The 17,022-nt window shown below is 42.4% G+C and overlaps 1 protein-coding gene and 1 pseudogene across 2 annotated transcripts in view; one reads left to right on the forward strand and one right to left on the reverse strand.

The window, feature by feature from the left end:
* The window catches only part of LOC117671291 (uncharacterized), a 39,356-nt gene that overhangs the window by 16,170 nt on the left and 6,164 nt on the right, over positions 1-17,022 (forward strand). The gene's annotated exons all lie outside the window — the stretch shown is intronic.
* On the reverse strand, positions 460-17,004 carry LOC117671295 (uncharacterized; annotated as a pseudogene). The gene is made up of 3 exons (XR_015730198.1): positions 16,908-17,004; positions 9,042-10,156; positions 460-3,002 (listed from the first exon to the last, which is right to left on the reverse strand). The product of XR_015730198.1 is annotated as an uncharacterized LOC117671295 (transcript).

A 17,022-nucleotide genomic window follows, 5' to 3' on the forward strand; every position in this document is an offset into this window, starting at 1 on the left:
TACAATAGAAAAAGTACAAAATAAGAGTTGATTGCATGGAAGAAATAAGGGTGGATTAAAATTGATTAAACATATAAATAAATCATAATTTTGATTTAAATGGATTTTTTTGTTATTTTTTATCAAATTTATTTCAATAAAATGTTTTTGGGATAAAAATCCCAATTGGGATTTCTATTCTATTCTATTCTATTCTATTCTATTCTATTCTATTCTATTCTATTCTATTCTATTCTATTCTATTCTATTCACTATTGTATTGTATTGTATTGTATTCACTTCCCTTCCCTTCCATTCCATTAGAATATAATAGAATTGAAATCCCAATTGGGATTTTTATCCCAAAAACATTTTATTGAAATAAATTCGATAAAAAATAACAAAACCATCCCATTTAGTTTGTTCTAAATCTAAAGAAGAAAAGATACATTCATTAAGAATCAAAAAGATAATTTTCCATTTAAAATACATTAATAATTTAGTTTATTCAGGTTGAAATGGAGCTTATTTATGTACCATGAAGCTGTTTATTCTGCAATATTTACATTTCTGGTAAACTCATTCAATGAATCCAAGCACTGAAAGCTGAAATAACATGCACTGCATTGATACATCCACAGAGTTTCACAGTAACCATGAGATAACTCATAAAGCAAGGGCAGGAATATTCCTTTTCCCCATTTTTCTTCAAATATACTGTATGTAGACTACAAACTGTATGATTCTTTGGAAAGAAATGCATCTGTACCCTCAGCCTCTAAGTGTGAGGGGGAAGGGCAAGCAGTAAAAATGGAAGTGAAACCTTCTAAGCAGCTTATAAATGTAACATTAAAGAGCAGCTGTCATTTCAGATCCATCATGGCAGGGCCTGTGAGAGGGCATCCACTCACCTGCTGCCAGCCACGTCCCTCACCTGGTTGTGTCACTGATGCATCACCAGCCGTCCTATTAAAATGAATGGGACTGTCGGCGAGTCAACAGTGGCTCAGAGGAGGAGCTGCTGCGGGACAGACATGACAGTTGCTTTTTAAAAATTATGATATAAAAAATTGATTTAAATCTTTTTAATAGGGATTTATATAATACTTTAAATTGACATGATTTAAATCAACGTGATTTAAATGAAATCCACCTTGGAAGAAATCATCCTGCTTAATTACGGTTATATCAGAGACATGGACAGTAACATCCCATAATATTAAGCATAACCACTGAAACGAGCCTTGCATTAAAAGAACATTCACATGGGAAATGGCATGTCTGTTGGGAAAAGGTACAATTTAGACCAGTTGAAACATCTAGCATGTACAATTGAAAAAGTCCTTTATTATTCAGCCTGAGAAAGTCCTTTATTTGGCAGTTATTATTTATCCTTATTGTCTTCTTTAATCATTTGGAGTAAAGAGCAATAATTCTTCTTCTTGGAATTATTATAATGATCATGAATTTGCACCAGGTGAATTCCGAGTTTGTCTATTCACACTTAGCCAAATTAAATATACAATTCAATTCCCGAGATACACCGTGACTGAAGATCTTCTCACATTCAGGTGTGTTTATCATTTTTCTCCCACATGAATTCTTTGGTGTCGATTGAGGCTACTACGCTCAGTATAGCTCTTTCCACACTCCAGGCATTTATGAGGTTTCTCTCCTGAGTGGATTCTTTGATGTCTATAAAGAGTTCCTCTCTGATTGAAGCTCTTTCCACAATCAAGACATTTATGTGGTTTTTCTCCTGTGTGGATTCTTTGATGTCTGTGCAGACTTCCTCTTCTACTGAAGCTCTTTCCACAATCAAGACATTTATGTGGTTTTTCTCCTGAATGGATTGTTTGATGCTGGGAAAGTTTTTCCCTCTGACTGAAACTCTTTCCACACTCCAGGCACTGATACGGTTTCTCTCCTGAATGGATTCTTTGATGCTCGGAAAATTTTCCTCTCTGACTGAAACTCTCTCCACACTCCAGGCACTGATACGGTTTCTCTCCTGAATGGATTCTTTGATGCATGTAAAGATTTCCTCTCTGATTGAAGCTCTTTCCACACTCCAGACATTTATGTGGTTTTTCTCCTGTGTGGATTCTTTGATGTCTGTGCAGACTTCCTCTCCTACTGAAGCTCTTTCCACAATCAAGACATTTATGTGGTTTTTCTCCTGAATGGATTCTTTGATGCTCGGAAAATTTTCCTCTCTGACTGAAACTCTCTCCACACACCAGGCACTGATACGGTTTCTCTCCTGAATGGATTCTTTGATGCATGTAAAGATTTCCTCTCTGATTGAAGCTCTTTCCACACTCCAGACATTTATGTGGTTTTTCTCCTGTGTGGATTCTTTGATGTATGTGCAGACTTCCTCTCCTACTGAAGCTCTTTCCACAATCAAGACATTTATGTGGTTTTTCTCCTGAATGGATTGTTTGATGTCTGTGCAGACTTCCTCTCCTACTGAAGCTCTTTCCACACTCTAGGCACTGATACGGTTTCTCACCCCAGTGGATTCTTTGATGCATGTAAAGATTTCCTCTCTGATTGAAGCTCTTTCCACACTCCAGACATTTATGTGGCTTTTCTCCTGTGTGAATTGTTTGATGTTCATACAGAGTTCCTCTCCTACTGAAGCTCTTTCCACACTCCAGACATTTATGTGGTTTTTCTCCTGAATGGATTCTTTGATGCTGGGAAAGTTTTCCATTCTGACTGAAACTCTTTCCACACTCTCGGCACTGATCCGTTTTCTCTCCTGAGTGGATCCTTTGATGTCTGTGCAGAGTCCCTCTCCTACTGAAGCTCTTTCCACAATCAAGACATTTATGTGGTTTCTCTCCCCAGTGGATCCTTTGATGTGTATAAAGTTTCCTCCTCCAACTGAAGCTCTTTCCACACTCCAGGAACTTCTGAGGTTTTTCTCCTGTGTGGATCCTTAAATGACTTTCAAGATGGGCAATTCTTTTGAAGGATTTTCCACATTCCGGGCACTGATGTTTCCTTCCTCCCTCCTGGATCCTTCGGGGCTTTGGGGGTCTTCGGAAGAAGCCTCCGCCCTCCAGGCCCGTCTCGGGGTCTCCGCCCATTTCCTCCTCCCCGCATCGCCCTCCAGGCAGCCGCCTTTCCCGGGCTCCCCCTGGGCTCCTCCCTCCTGCAGCCCTGGAGCCCCCTGGCCTTTCCCCGCCGTCTCCCGGGGAAGCCGCGCTGGGACCGGTCAGGGCTGCTCCGTGGGGCCCGCTCTCCTCCTCCTCCTCCTCCTGGGCGGCGCCTCTTTCCTGCATCCGCCGCCATCCTCCGTCCTCCTGCAGGGGAGAAAGAGAAGAGGGTCACGGCTGCCTCCCATTCCCCGCAGGGGACGCCCAGGCCCAAGCCCCCGCCTCCCACGGGCCTCCAGGGCATTCGCCAAGCGGACACGGCCTCCTTCCCAGCCTCCCGTCTCCCTCCCCGCCCTCAAGATTAGGCCTCGGGCTCCCAGGCCTGCCTTATCCGGAGAGACCCTCCCGGACTTCAACTCCCAGCATCCCCTGCGCCCAACCTCCATCATCCGCGCTCCTCTGTCGCCGATTCAGACAGCTTCCTCGTTGCCCGGTTTGTTTCCGGAAGTGGAGGCTTCATGCCCTCTTTTCCACAAGTTCCGCTTTTTCCTTTGGAGGCTCCGCCCCACGGAATCCTCCTGCCATTCACCGCCATCCTGAGAGCGACTAATCGGCGTCCGACTTCCTCCAATCAACCAGATGGCGCTTGCGCAGTTGCCGAGGACGTGGAAGTGGGGCGGGGCTCCCCTTGAACTTTGGGGTCCGCTCTCCCCCCCTCCCCCCCTCTGTATTGAGGGAGGGGGAGGTCAGGGGCTCTTCTGGGTCTGTGGCCTCCTAGCAACCTCTGAAGGGGAGCCAGGGATGAAGGCTGGGAGGGGAGAAAGAAGAGACCCTGAGTTCAAGGGTTGCACAGCTCCCTTTTCAGTCCAGCCCACCTCACAGGGCTGTTGTTGGGGGAAGAGAGGAGGAAGCTGTGCTGGATGGGAGGGGGAGGGGCTCCTGGGGGCTTCTCTTCTTGCAGACGTTTCATTGCCCAAAGTAGCTTCCTTCCTCATGGCTAGAAGGGAGGGGGGCTCAGAGAGCTCCAGAGACCCCTCAGTTCAACCCTCAGCTCCAAATATTCCCCTTCATTTTCTTGGATAAGAAAATCAGAGTTCCAGTTTGAATCAGCCCCACTTTCTGTCTAGCCCACCTCACAGGGTTGTTGTTGGAAGAGAGGAGGAAGGTGTCACCATTGCTAGAAGACCTTGGCTTCTTGCAGGCGTTCTCCTTCATTTTGCTGCATGTGTTCTCCACCTTATTTGTAAAAAATAAATACATAAAGTCGCTATGTGTGACTCAGAAGTGTGCTTTTAAATAGCAACTACATGGAGTCTATTTGATGCAGGACAATTCTTGTTCCTAGATATAAGAATCCCTGCATAAAAGCAGACCAGCTCCAGTTAGAGGACTGGAGGGTCAGAACCTCCTGCCAATGGTTCCTGCTGGTGAATTTCCTCTCATTCCAATACATTATTGTGGGAAAAAGGGAGCAGGAAATCATGCAATTTTGATAGGATCCAAGTTGGTTTCTTTCTGGATCCCTTTAACTGCTGGATCCCTCAACATTTGGAACTTGGCCAAAAGAGGCTCATGTGCTTTGGGGGTTCAGCATCATTAAGCTGTAAGGTCCCAAAATATACTTGAGTCACCAGAATGCCAAAGAGAGAGACTCAAGACGAGGCTTGCAAAAAAAAGCAGATTTTTTTAATGGCCAAAAACAAAATACTGGGTGGGACTATATCCGGAACATACAGATACAATGCATGCGAAGAGATAGGCACCCCTTGGGGAAGGTATGGCGTCCTTTTACACCCTCAGAGACATCAGCTTAGTACCCAATTCTGGCCTCCTAGTTTAGCTTTGTGTATTCCTTGTTGCCTTGCAAGGGAATAGAAGCCTCCCAATTAGCCTTATCTCTTCCTTTGTTCTCCCAATTGCTCATTTGGCCCCCTGGGCTGCAGGGAACAGATCAAAGGTGGAAGTTAGGGCTGAAGTGTAAATTATCCCTCGGATGATGATGTCTGGAGTTCCAGCTGAGATGCCTACCATGCTCTTAGATGGCAGGAGAAAAAAAGGAAGAAGATGGATATGGGTTCAGATCAAATGGCAGGAACAAATGTTTGACAAATACCAGATACCTTACAGAGGCCTAATAACAGAATGTGTTTGTTACAGGAGATACATAAAGGCATAATATATGTGATACTAATGCAAAGGCATATATATATATTACAGGAACCTCAATGGTTACAGAATCTGGTATACCAGTGTATATCATATTCTAGTATTATTTATTATATCCTTATTATTTTTTCCCTTCAAAGCTAGGCAATAATTTGTTTTGGTAGAACTCGTTCAAGGGAGACAGGATTTTGTCCTGGATTGCTGTATTACTTTGAAATTCAGAAAAAGATGCCTCACCTAAGCAGAAATAATGGAGGGAGCTCACCTGGGATGATGGAAAAAAGCACAAAACAACATGGCAACACAAAGGGTGTGATGGGAAGTTTATCCAGAGCTACATTAATGAGTGGAGCTTCCGTGTCATCATATTCAACATGTATCATCATTTTCTTAATACATAATTATCTTTCTTCTTACATTTGAATTTAATGTATTGTGAATTTAATGTATGAAATAAATATATTTCCCCCATATTTCTTATTTTTACATTGCCTATTGTCTATATTCAGTCTCTATCCATTGATAAAATTTCCCCCATATGCTGTAACACTCCGATTCTTCCTTCCCACTAATTGCTAATATTAATCTACTCATTTCTGCACATTCTAATATTTTCTTAATTAGCTCTCCCTTTGTAGGAATTTTTTCTGCTTCCCAATTTTGTGCAAATACCATTCTTGCTGCCTTTATTACATGTATAATCAAATATGTATTTTCTCTACTAAATTTCTCCGGTAAAATACCCAACAGGAACAGCTCCGGTTTAAGATCAATGTGTTGCTGTATCAGTTTTTGTGATTATTGTGATTATTGTGCCCAATAATTTCTCGTTTCTGGACATGTCCACCACATGTGATAATAGGATCCCGATGTCTGGTAGTATTTCCCACGTTTAGCTGATTTATCTTTGAACATTTTTTCCAATCTATTTCCGATGACATGTGCCATCTATAAAACATGTCACCAGAAAGATTGGCAAAAATGTTCGAAGATAAACTTTGTTTAAATTTTTAAATAAATTTTGTACCAAGATGTTACACTGATTGATTAATGATGAATTGTTTCTTTAAAAATAAAAAGAAATTTTTTTCTCAAAAAAAAAAAAAAAATAGAGTGGAGCTTCCCTTGACAGAGGCAGTCTACGTACAAAAATCTGCCTTTTGTGCCAAAATAGGAGAACTGGGCAGCTTGAGTGATTGGTTTGGTCGCCTCCTTCAGACATTTGCCTGGCACTGGTGGGTGTGGAAAAGGCGGAGCAGGTGAGCCTTGGGAGGAGGCCAAGGGAGGCCTGCCATCTCTGGGGGAATTCTGAGGGCTTCATGACCTCACCCATGCAGGCTCAACTGCCAGTTACCGTCAGTTATCAGAGTGAAGGTGCCTTCCAAGAGGTGGGTTGGTTTCTGAAGGGCTCCTGGACTCTGGGAAATCTTCCCTCTATTTGCAGCCAATTTACCAGAGTTGTATTGCAAGGGTGAAAATGCCCATTTGGCCTCTTACCTGCCTGGGTGCCCCTCCAACCTCCCCCCCCACCTTGCCTAGGGAGGGAGCCTGGAAGGGGGGGGAGTCCCAGTCCCAGAAGGGCCCCTCAACCTCTGCCTGTCAGAATGCGGGAGGGGCCCCCCGAAGGAGAGACCGGACCCCAAAGATGAAAGGGAGCCCCCCCTGCCTCACCTCTACATGGGACTCGGGACTTGTGCAGGCGCCCTCTGGCTGCTTGAAGGAAGGCGGACGCCGATTTAGCTGATGAAGAGAAAGCCTAGTAATGGGGGACTTTATCCTGACAACTGGGGGACACCCAGTCTCTGCACCTCGTGGGGGATCAAAGAGGTCCCCAATGAGTCATTTAAATCATTCTTTTAACTGCCCATCATTCAGTCAACTCACTGCAGCTCCCCAAAAGCTGTTTTAAAAACAATACAACACCTTAAAACATGGAAAATGAAAACAAAGAAAAGCCAGGCGCCAATCCATGCCTTCTTCTCCTTGTCTGATCTCCCAGCGCCTGGGGAAAAGCCGGGTGTTGAAGGCTGAAAGGCTGGAGGCCCTTTGAGAATCTGGCTCGTATCTCACAAAGCTTCCTTGGCCTTAGAGAGTCCCTTTAGCAGTTTCTGCTGGAAGACAAGGGGACCGTTGAGAGAATCCAATTGACAAGAGTTTCTGGTGTCTGGGGAGGGTCTTACATGGTATGGACAGTTCACACCCCCAACAATGGAGGCCAAATTAGCCCTAGATTCAGCCACGGCACACTTGCTTCACTTAGGCACTGAGTGGGATGACTATTTAAAGGCAATTTATTAGAGTATTGTAGCAACAAGATTTCCCTTAATGAAAAGAGGGAATCTAGGACACAGAATCGGATTTCTTTTTATACTCTATGCAATAGAAAAAATATGAGAGTTGATTGCATGGAAGAAGTAAGGGTGGATAAAAATTGATTAAAAAAATAAATTAAAAAAAGTCATAATTTTGATTTAAATGGGAGTTTTTTGTTATTTTTTATCAAATTTATTTGAATAAAATGCTTTTGGGATAAAAATCCCATTGGGATTTCTATTCTATTCAAATAGAATGGAATAGAATTTTTTATTGGCCAAGTGTGATTGGACAAAGGAATTTGTCTTGGTGCATATGCTGTCAGCGTACATAAAAGAAAAGATACGTTCATCAAGAATCATAAAGATAATTTTCCATTTAAGATACATTAATAATTTAGTTTATTCAGGTTGAAATAGAGCTTATTTATGTACCATGAAGCTGTATATTCTGCAATATTTACATTTTTGGAAAATTCATTCAATGAATCCAAGTATCGCAAGCTGAAATAATATGCACTGCATTGATACATCCACAGAGTTTCACAGTAACCATGAGATAACTCATAAAGCAAGGGCAGGAATATTCCTTTTCCCCATTTTTCTTCAAATATACTGTATGTAGACTACAAACTGTATGATTGTTTGAAGAGAAATGCATCTGTACCCTCAGCCTCTAAGTGTGAGGGGGAAGGGCAAGCATAAAAATGGAAGTGAAACCTTCTAAGCAGCTTATAAATATAACATTAAAGAGCAGCTGTCATTTCAGATCCATCATGGCAGGGCCTGTGAGAGGGCATCCACTCACCTGCTGCCAGCCACGTCCCTCACCTGGTTGTGTCACTGATGCATCACCAGCCGCCCTATTAAAATGAATGGGACTGTCGGCGAGTCAACAGTGGCTCAGAGGAGGAGCTGCTGCGGGACAGACATGACAGTTGCTTTTTAAAAATTATGATTTAAAAAGTTGATTTAAATCTTTTTAATAGTGATTTATATAATGATTTAAATCAACGTGATTTAAATGAAATCCACCTTGGAAGAAATCATCCTGCTCAATTACAGTTATATCAGAGACATGGACAGTAACATCCCATAATATTAAGCATAACCACTGAAATGAGCCTTGCATTAAAAGAACATTCACATGGGAAATGGCATGTCTCTTGTGAAAAGGTACAATTTAGACCAGTTGAAACATCTAGCATGTACAATTGAAAAAGTCCTTTATTATTCAGCCTGAGAAAGTCCTTTATTTGGCAGTTATTATTTACCTTTATTGTCTTCTTTAATCATTTGGAGTAAAGAGCAATAATTCCTCTTATTGGAATTATTATAATGATCATGAATTTGCACCAGGTGAATTCCGAGTGTGTCTATTCACACTTAGCCAAATTAAATATACAATTCAATTCCCGAGATACACCGTGACTGAAGGTCTTCTCACACTCAGGTGTGTTTATCATTTTTCTCCCACGTGAATTCTTTGGTGTCGATTGACGCTACTACGCCCAATATAGCTCTTTCCACACTCAAGGCATTTATGTGGTTACTCTCCTGTGTGAATTCTTTGATGCATGTAAAGATTTCCTCTCTGATTGAAGCTCTTTCCACATTCCAGACATTTATGTGGCTTTTCTCCTGTGTGAATTCTTTGATGTCCATACAGATTTCCTCTCCTACTGAAGCTCTTTCCACAATCAAGACATTTATGTGGTTTTTCTTCTAAATGGATTGTTTGATGATGGGAAAGTTGTCCTTTCTGACTGAAACTCTTTCCACACTCCAGGCACTGAAAGGGTTTCTCTCCTGAATGGATTTTTTGATGCAGGTAAAGACTTCCTCTCCTACTGAAGCTCTTTCCACAATCAAGACATTTATGTGGCTTTTCTCCTGTATGGATTGTTTGATGCTGGGAAAGTTCTCCTCTCTGAGTGAAACTCTTTCCACACTCCAGGCACTGATACGGTTTCTCTCCTGAATGGATTTTTTGATGCACGTAAAGACTTTCTCTCCTACTGAAGCTGTTTCCACAATCAAGACATTTATGTGGTTTTTCTCCTAAATGGATTGTTTGATGCCGGAAAAGTTTTCCTCTCTGACTGAAACTTGTTCCACACTCCAGGCACTGATACGGTTTCTCTCCTGAATGGATTTTTTGATGCACGTAAAGACTTCCTCTCTGATTGAAGCTCTTTCCACACTCCAGACACTTATGAGGTTTTTCTCCTGTGTGCATCCTTACATGTCTTTCAAGATTTGCATTACTTTTGAAGGATTTTTGACATTCCGGGCACTTATGTTTCTTTCCTCCCTCATGGATCCTTCGGGGCTTTGGGAATCTTCCGAAGGAGCCTCCGCCCTCCAAGCCCATCTCGGGGTCTCCGCCTGTTTCCTCCTCCCCGCATCGCCCTCCAGGCAGCCGCCTTTCCCGGGCTCCCCCTGGGCTCATCTCTCCTGCAGCCCCGGAGCCCTGCCGTCTCCCGGAGAAGCCGCGCTTGGGCCGGTCAGGGCTGCTCCGCGGGGCCCACCTTCCTCCTCCTCCTCTTGGCCAGCGCCTCTTTCCTGCATCCGCCGCCATCCTCCGTCCTCCTGTAGGGAAGAAAGAGGCGAGGGTCACGGCTGCGTCCCCTTCCCCACAGGGGAGGCCCAGGCCCAGGCCCAGGCCCCTGCCTCTTGTGGACCCAAAAGAGACCCCCACAGACTGGGACTCCCAACATTCCCTCCGATGAGAAAGGAGAAGATGAATCCATGTGTATGTATGTGGGGGGTCTGTGGAGGGGCTGGCAAGGCAGCTGTGGGGGGAGCTGGGTGAATTAATCCTGCTTACTGTCTCTGGGATGTATTTTGCGGTTATCGTTCATGACGGTTGGATATATTGCCCCCAAACTGTCATGTTCCCTCTGTTTCTTCTTCATACTTTGGGTGTTGATGTGTAGGTGGAGAGATAAGGAGGAGGAGGGATGAGAAAGGAGAAGATGAATCCATGTGTGTGTGTGTGGGGGGGGTCTGTGGAGGGGCTGGCAAGGCAGCTGGGGGGGAGGGCTTGGCTGACTTAATCCTCTTACTGTCTCTGGGATGTATTTTGCGGTTATCGTTCATGACGGTTGGATATATTGCCCCCAAACTGTACAGGTAGTACTAACTAGATCTACAATCAGAATTGAGAAAAAAATTTCTGTTCTTGACATTTGCTGCACCCCATTTTTTGCCATAATTGGCAGGTCATATCCTACAGTTGTGAAGTGAGTTGTGAAGTTGTTATGTGAATCCTCCAATGACTTTGTGGGACACCAGCTGAGAAGGTTACAAATGGTGATGATATGACACTGGCACAGTGCAGCCATCATAAATACATGCTAAATGCCTGGATGTGGACCACATGACCACGGGGATGCTGGAACAGTCGTAAGTGTGAAAACTGGTCAAGGCCACTTTTTTCAGTGCTGCTAAAACTTCACTAAATCACTAAGCAAATAGTTGTAGGTCAAGGGGCCTGGTAGCTCAGCAGACTAAAAGCATTGTGATTAACACCACCTGTCTGTAATTACTGCAAGTTCGAATCACACCAGGCTCAAGGTTGACTCAGCCTTCCATCCTTTCTAAGGTAGGTTAAATGAGGACCCAGTTTGTGGGGGCAATAAGCTGACTTTGTATAAATATACAAACGTATGAAGGCTACTGCTTAATGCATTGTAAGCCACCCTGAGTCTCTGGAGAAGGGCAGCATATAAATCAAATTTAAAAAAAAAAAGAAAAAAAAAGGACTATCTGTACAGTGCTTTAAAAATAATCCAAAATAGCCCGCAAATTCGAACCCACAGAGGTCAAAAATTTTCCTGCAAGGGACTTCCGGTTGGCACCGCAGACTCCGTGGACGGTGTTTTAGGACTGCCAGCCCTGCGTCTCCGTAAAAGCCGCTTTGACAGCGCAAACCGGCTGTCTAGCGGCTGAAAAACTCTCCTTCTGGAAAAGAAGGAGAGGAGAGCCGGTGGGCGAGAGTAGAGCTCCCCAAAAGCCCTCTGGAACATTTCCAGAGGCTTGAAGGATGAGAGCTCCCCAGCCAGCCCGCCAAGAAGCTCCGGAGCCAGGACGACTCTGCGAAAGCAGAGTGAGAAGCCGCGATCCGATCCTGCTTTTAAGTTAGTTTGATTGACTACAAGCGCAGGCAGAGCGGAAAACAGGAGAACAAGCCTTAAAAGTACAGAGCTTAACTCCAAAGTTACTTCAATTTGAATCTTATTGAGCTGGAGGCGGAAGATGGCGTCTTTGTTATGGTTTTGAAAGTGAAAGCCAGAAAATAAAGTGCTTGAGAACTTTGCGCTGGGAGAGTGGATTAGCTGCCTATTAACTGCTGGGAACTGAGAGTTTGTGGAGGAAAGAGAAAAAAAACTACTCTGCCTGGCAAATTAGAGACTATAATTGAGGCAGATGATCAAGGAAGATATATTGCAATTGAATTATTAACACAGACTGGAAAAATGCTTTTTATTGGAATATATGTCCCTAATCAGCAACAAGACAAGTTTTATAAATTTTTACATACTAAAATAATACAATGGGCCTATAAATCTTTTATATTAATGGGTGATTGGAATGGAGTAATTGACACACAGAAAGATAAAAAAAGCTTATCAAAGATTTCAACACGTGCAAAACTACCTAAATCTTTTTTTGGTATGATGGAAGATATAGAACTGAGAGATATCTGGAGAGAACGTAACCTGGAGGAAAAAGATTTTACTTTTTTTTCTGATAGACATCAATCCTTCTCCAGGATTGATTTTATACTAACCACAAATGATTTTATTTCCAGGGTGAAGAAGACGAAGATATGTCCAAGAACTTTAACTGATCATAGTCCGGTTTGGGTGGAATTTGAACAGGAGAGGGGAGAAAGGAGGTCTTGGAGGTTAAATGAAAACTTATTTAGATATGAAGAAAATGTCAAAGAGCTTAAAAAACAAATGAAAGATTTTTTTGTTATTAATATGAATAAGGGTACCCCTATGGAAATGGTGTGGGATGCTAGCAAGGCTTATATGAGGGGTATGTTAATACATATGAACAATAAATATAGACTAAAACAACAAAAGAAGCGTAAAGAGATAGAGGAAGAAATAAAAAAGAAAGAACAATTACTTATATTTAATCCAGGAGATAAGAAAGTAAAAGAAACAATAGATATACTACGAGGGCAATTTAATATGTTAATGGCTGATCAGGTGGCAACTAGCTTACAATATGCTAAACATAATACATTTTGTAATTCCAATAAACCAGGTAGGTGGTTGGCCTACATGTTGAGGAAAAAACAGAAATCACGAGTCATTAGTAAGATAGAATATAGAGGTAAGGAAGTTTACCAACAGAACATGATTAAAAAGGCTTTTTTGGAATTTTATACAAAGTTATATGCTAGTGACTCAATACAAGGTATAGATATAGATAGATATTTAAAGGAAGGGAATATTTTGGAATTAACGTTGGAACAGAGGGAAGGATTGAATCAACCAATAACTTCTGAGGAAATCGTTGCGGCAATTAAGCAGTTAAAAACAGGGAAAGCTCCAGGAACAGATGGATTAACAGCTGTTTATTATAAGAATTTACAGCTTGAAATGGTAGAGCCGCTTAGAGCTCTATTTTGTAAAATTCAATTAGGGGGAGGAGTTCCACCCTCTTGGAGAACAGCTTTTGTTTCATTGATTCCGAAGGAAGATCAAAACTATCAAACCTGAAAATTTTTTCACTTTTGAACATGGATTATAAAAATTTTGCTAAGATATTAGCGAATAGATTAATGCCAGTTATGCAACAAGTTATTTACAATGACCAATCAGGTTTTATAAAAGGGAGACAGATGAAATATAATGTTAGATAAATTATAAACTTATTGGAATATTTGGAAAAAAATAACCAGGTCCCTGCAGCATTCATATTCTTGGATGCAGAGAAAGCATTTGATCGATTGAACTGGCAATTCCTGTTTAAAATAATAGAAAAAATGCACTTTGGAGAGTATTTCATACATTCAATTAGAGCAATATATCAGGAACAAACAGCACAAATAATAATTAATGGAGGTTTAACAGATGTGTTTAAAATTGAGAAAGGTACGAGGCAGGGTTGTCCCTTGTCGCCATTGTTGTTTATTTTTGTTGAATAAGTTACGTGATTCTGATAAAATAAAAGGAATTGTAATTAGACAGCAGGATTATAGACTAAGAGCGTTTGCAGATGACCTGGTTTTTACTTTATCTCAAGCTATAGAAGCGGCTCCCTATATGTTGGACATAGTAGCTCAATATGGCAAAGTATCTGGATAAAGTAAATCTTCACAAGACAAAGATGATAACTAAAAATATGTCCATAACTCAGAGAAGACTTAGGGAGAATAACGGGGTTTGAAGTAGTTAAAAAGGTTAAGTATCTAGGAGTATATATTGCAGCCTCAAACACAAAATTGTTTAAAAATAATTACGAAATTCTTTGGCAAAAAGTACAGAAAGAAATGGAAAATTGGAAAAAGTTACAACTATCACTACTGGGAAGGATAGCAGCAATAAAAATGAATGTTTTACCTAGGTTTTTATTTTTGTTCCAAATGATACCAGTGCTTAAAAAAGATGGACATTTGATGGAATAGCAGAAAGGGGTTAATACTTTCATTTGGGCTGGGAAGAAACCAAGAGTGAAACTGAAAATTATGCAGGATATACGTGAGAGAGGAGGTCTTAAAATGCCTAATTTAAGATTGTATTATGAAGCAACAGCTTTATCACAAATTAGTGATTGGTTTAACTTAACTGAAGAATGTTAAACATAGAAGGTTATGATTTGTTATATGGATGGCATGCTTATTTGTTATATGAAAAAAAAGTGGATAAAGTGTTTAAGGGTCATATACTCAGAAATGCATTGTTGAGGGTTTGGAAAAAGTACCAACTACCAAAAGTACAAACTGAACTATAAGATACCTATATGGGCAAATCCCAGACATGCAATAGAAAATATAAGTATAGAGCAAAAAATAGAGGTGATTATTTATAAAGAGCTTCTTCTTTTGGAAAGGGGTAAGTTGCAATTGAAATCTCTAGATGAACTAAAAGAAGAAGGGATAATTTATACTTGGTTTCAGTATGGTCAGCTTCAAGCTAGATGGAGGGAAGATCAAAAAATTGGTGTTAGGCAAAATGAGGAAAATTTGGTGAAACAGATTCGAGTTCAAAGTCAGATGCATATTAAAAGGTTGTATAATGCATTATTGGAAATAGATTCAGAAACGGAATTGGTTAAGGATTGTATGATAAAATGGGCACAAAATTTTCAGGAACCAGTGATGATGGAAACGTGGGAAAAGATTTGGGTCAGAAATGTTAAATTTACGCAAGCACAAAATTTGAGAGAGAATTTTTATAAATTTTATAGATGGCACTTAGATCCTAAAAAATTATCATGTATGTATTCGAATTTGCAAGGTAAATGTTGGAGATGTGAATGTAATGATGCAACCTATTATCATATATGGTGGACCTGTAAGAAAATCAAGGCATTTTGGATAAAAATTTGGTGGGTGATGCAGAACATTCTGAAAAGAAGGTTGAAATTTACTCCTCATTGTTTCTATTGGGTATAACTACGGACTGCACAGTATCAGAGACTAAATTGATTTTGAACAATATCAGCAGCTAGGCTGTTGGTAGCGCAATACTGGAAGAAGGACTCTTTGCCTACTATTGAAGAGTGGATACTGAAAGTAACGAACTTAGCAGAAATGGCGAAAATCTCAGCGTATTTGAAGGACTACACACAAGAAAGATATGTATCGGAATGGAGAAGATAGATTGATTATATTCAAAATAAGTATCAGACAAGAAAATATCAAATAGTTACGAATGAACGTTAAGTATTAGAAGTATTATGTTATCTATAGTGGAGTTAAGGTTTCAGGGGGGAAGTTAGTACTTTGAGGATAAGTAGATTAATCTAGTTTATGATTGATTAAATGAAATACCTTGTATTTTGCTCTGGGAAGTCTGGGGGGGAGGGTGGGATGAGGGGGGGAAAGGGTGGGGGGAACATGGGGGGGGGGAAGAAAATTTCTGTATTTTTTTTTGTAAAACTTTTCAATAATAATTAAAAAATTTCCTGCAACAATTCGGCAAAACTAGCCCATTTTGGGAGAAAAGCTGTCCAATTGTCCACAACTGTTTCCAACTCACATTTCCACTCAATCCCCAAACTTTGAGAGGGTGGCTGAAGCCCCTGGAGGTTTATCTGTTTCCTCAGGGTCACCCGAGTGGTGCGAATGGTTCTTGCAGTCTGCAATTTTTCCCTCTGGAAATCCATTCCTGCTCCCACACCATGCAAAGGGGGTTCAGCCCAAATTGCATCGCTAAAAGTCTGTCGAGATTCTCCGTCATCCAGATCAGGATTGTCCCAAAGGTGCTTTGCTCAGGAGGCAACTGGACTTTCTGGTTTTTTCTTTTGAAGGCGTTTCGCTTCTCATCCCAGAAGCTTCTTTGGTACTGAAGAGGATGAGAAGTGAAACGTCTTCAAGGAAAAACGAAGCCCAGTTGCCTCTTGAAAAAGCACCTTTGGGATGAGGCCTCCTGCATGAGCAGGGGGTCAGACTAGAAGACCTCCAAGGTCCCTTCCAGCTCAGTTGTTCTTATTGTGTTAGCCGAGAAGGGAACTTCCTACAAACCTCTAAAAACACGTCCAGCATCAGATCCCCTCAGGTCTTTGGTGCAAAACAAGAAGAACATTAAAAGGATGTCAAATTGCGGCCCCTTTAGCTCTCTCCTGCCTGAGCGTCCCTCTACTAGATCTCCACCCCCCACCTTCCCCAGGGAGGGGCCCTGGATGGGGGGAAAGCCAGAGACCCAGAAGGGCCCCCAACCTCCAGAGGGCAACGGAGGGAAAGGTTTACCTTTGAGGGGGGTCAGCAAAGGCTGAGAGGCCCACATATTAATGGGGGGGGTCCTGGGGGGATTTCTCCCCCTCCTGCAGATTTGCAAAGGGGTCTTTTGGGGGGGAGGAAGCAGGAAGGGGGGGAGGGAGCTTGACGGGGGTGTCGCTGCTTGGAGGCCACGGAGGAGCCTGGCTGGAGCCCCCCAGGAGGAAGGGGAGACCCCTCAGCCCCGCCTGCCTGGGTGCCCCCCCTTATTTCCACCCCCCCGCCTTGCCTAGGGAGAGACCCCGGTTGGGGGAAGGGTGGGAGAGTCAGAGACCCAGGGGGGCCCCCCAACCTCGGCCTGCCTGAATGCGGGGGGGAGGGGGCGGAGGGGGAGAAGACGGGACCCCAAAGATCAAAGGGAAAATCCCCCCCCCGCCTCACCTCCGCACGAGAACAGAAAGTGAGTGGGCATCGCGCAGGCGCACTCTCGATGACTGAAAATGGAGGACGCTGATTGGTCGCTCTGGGGGACGGCGGCGATTGGCTGGAGGATTCC

Source organism: Pantherophis guttatus, chromosome 16 (assembly GCF_059756535.1).
Source record: "Pantherophis guttatus breed Tessera chromosome 16, ASM5975653v1, whole genome shotgun sequence".
Classification (NCBI taxonomy): domain Eukaryota; kingdom Metazoa; phylum Chordata; class Lepidosauria; order Squamata; family Colubridae; genus Pantherophis; species Pantherophis guttatus.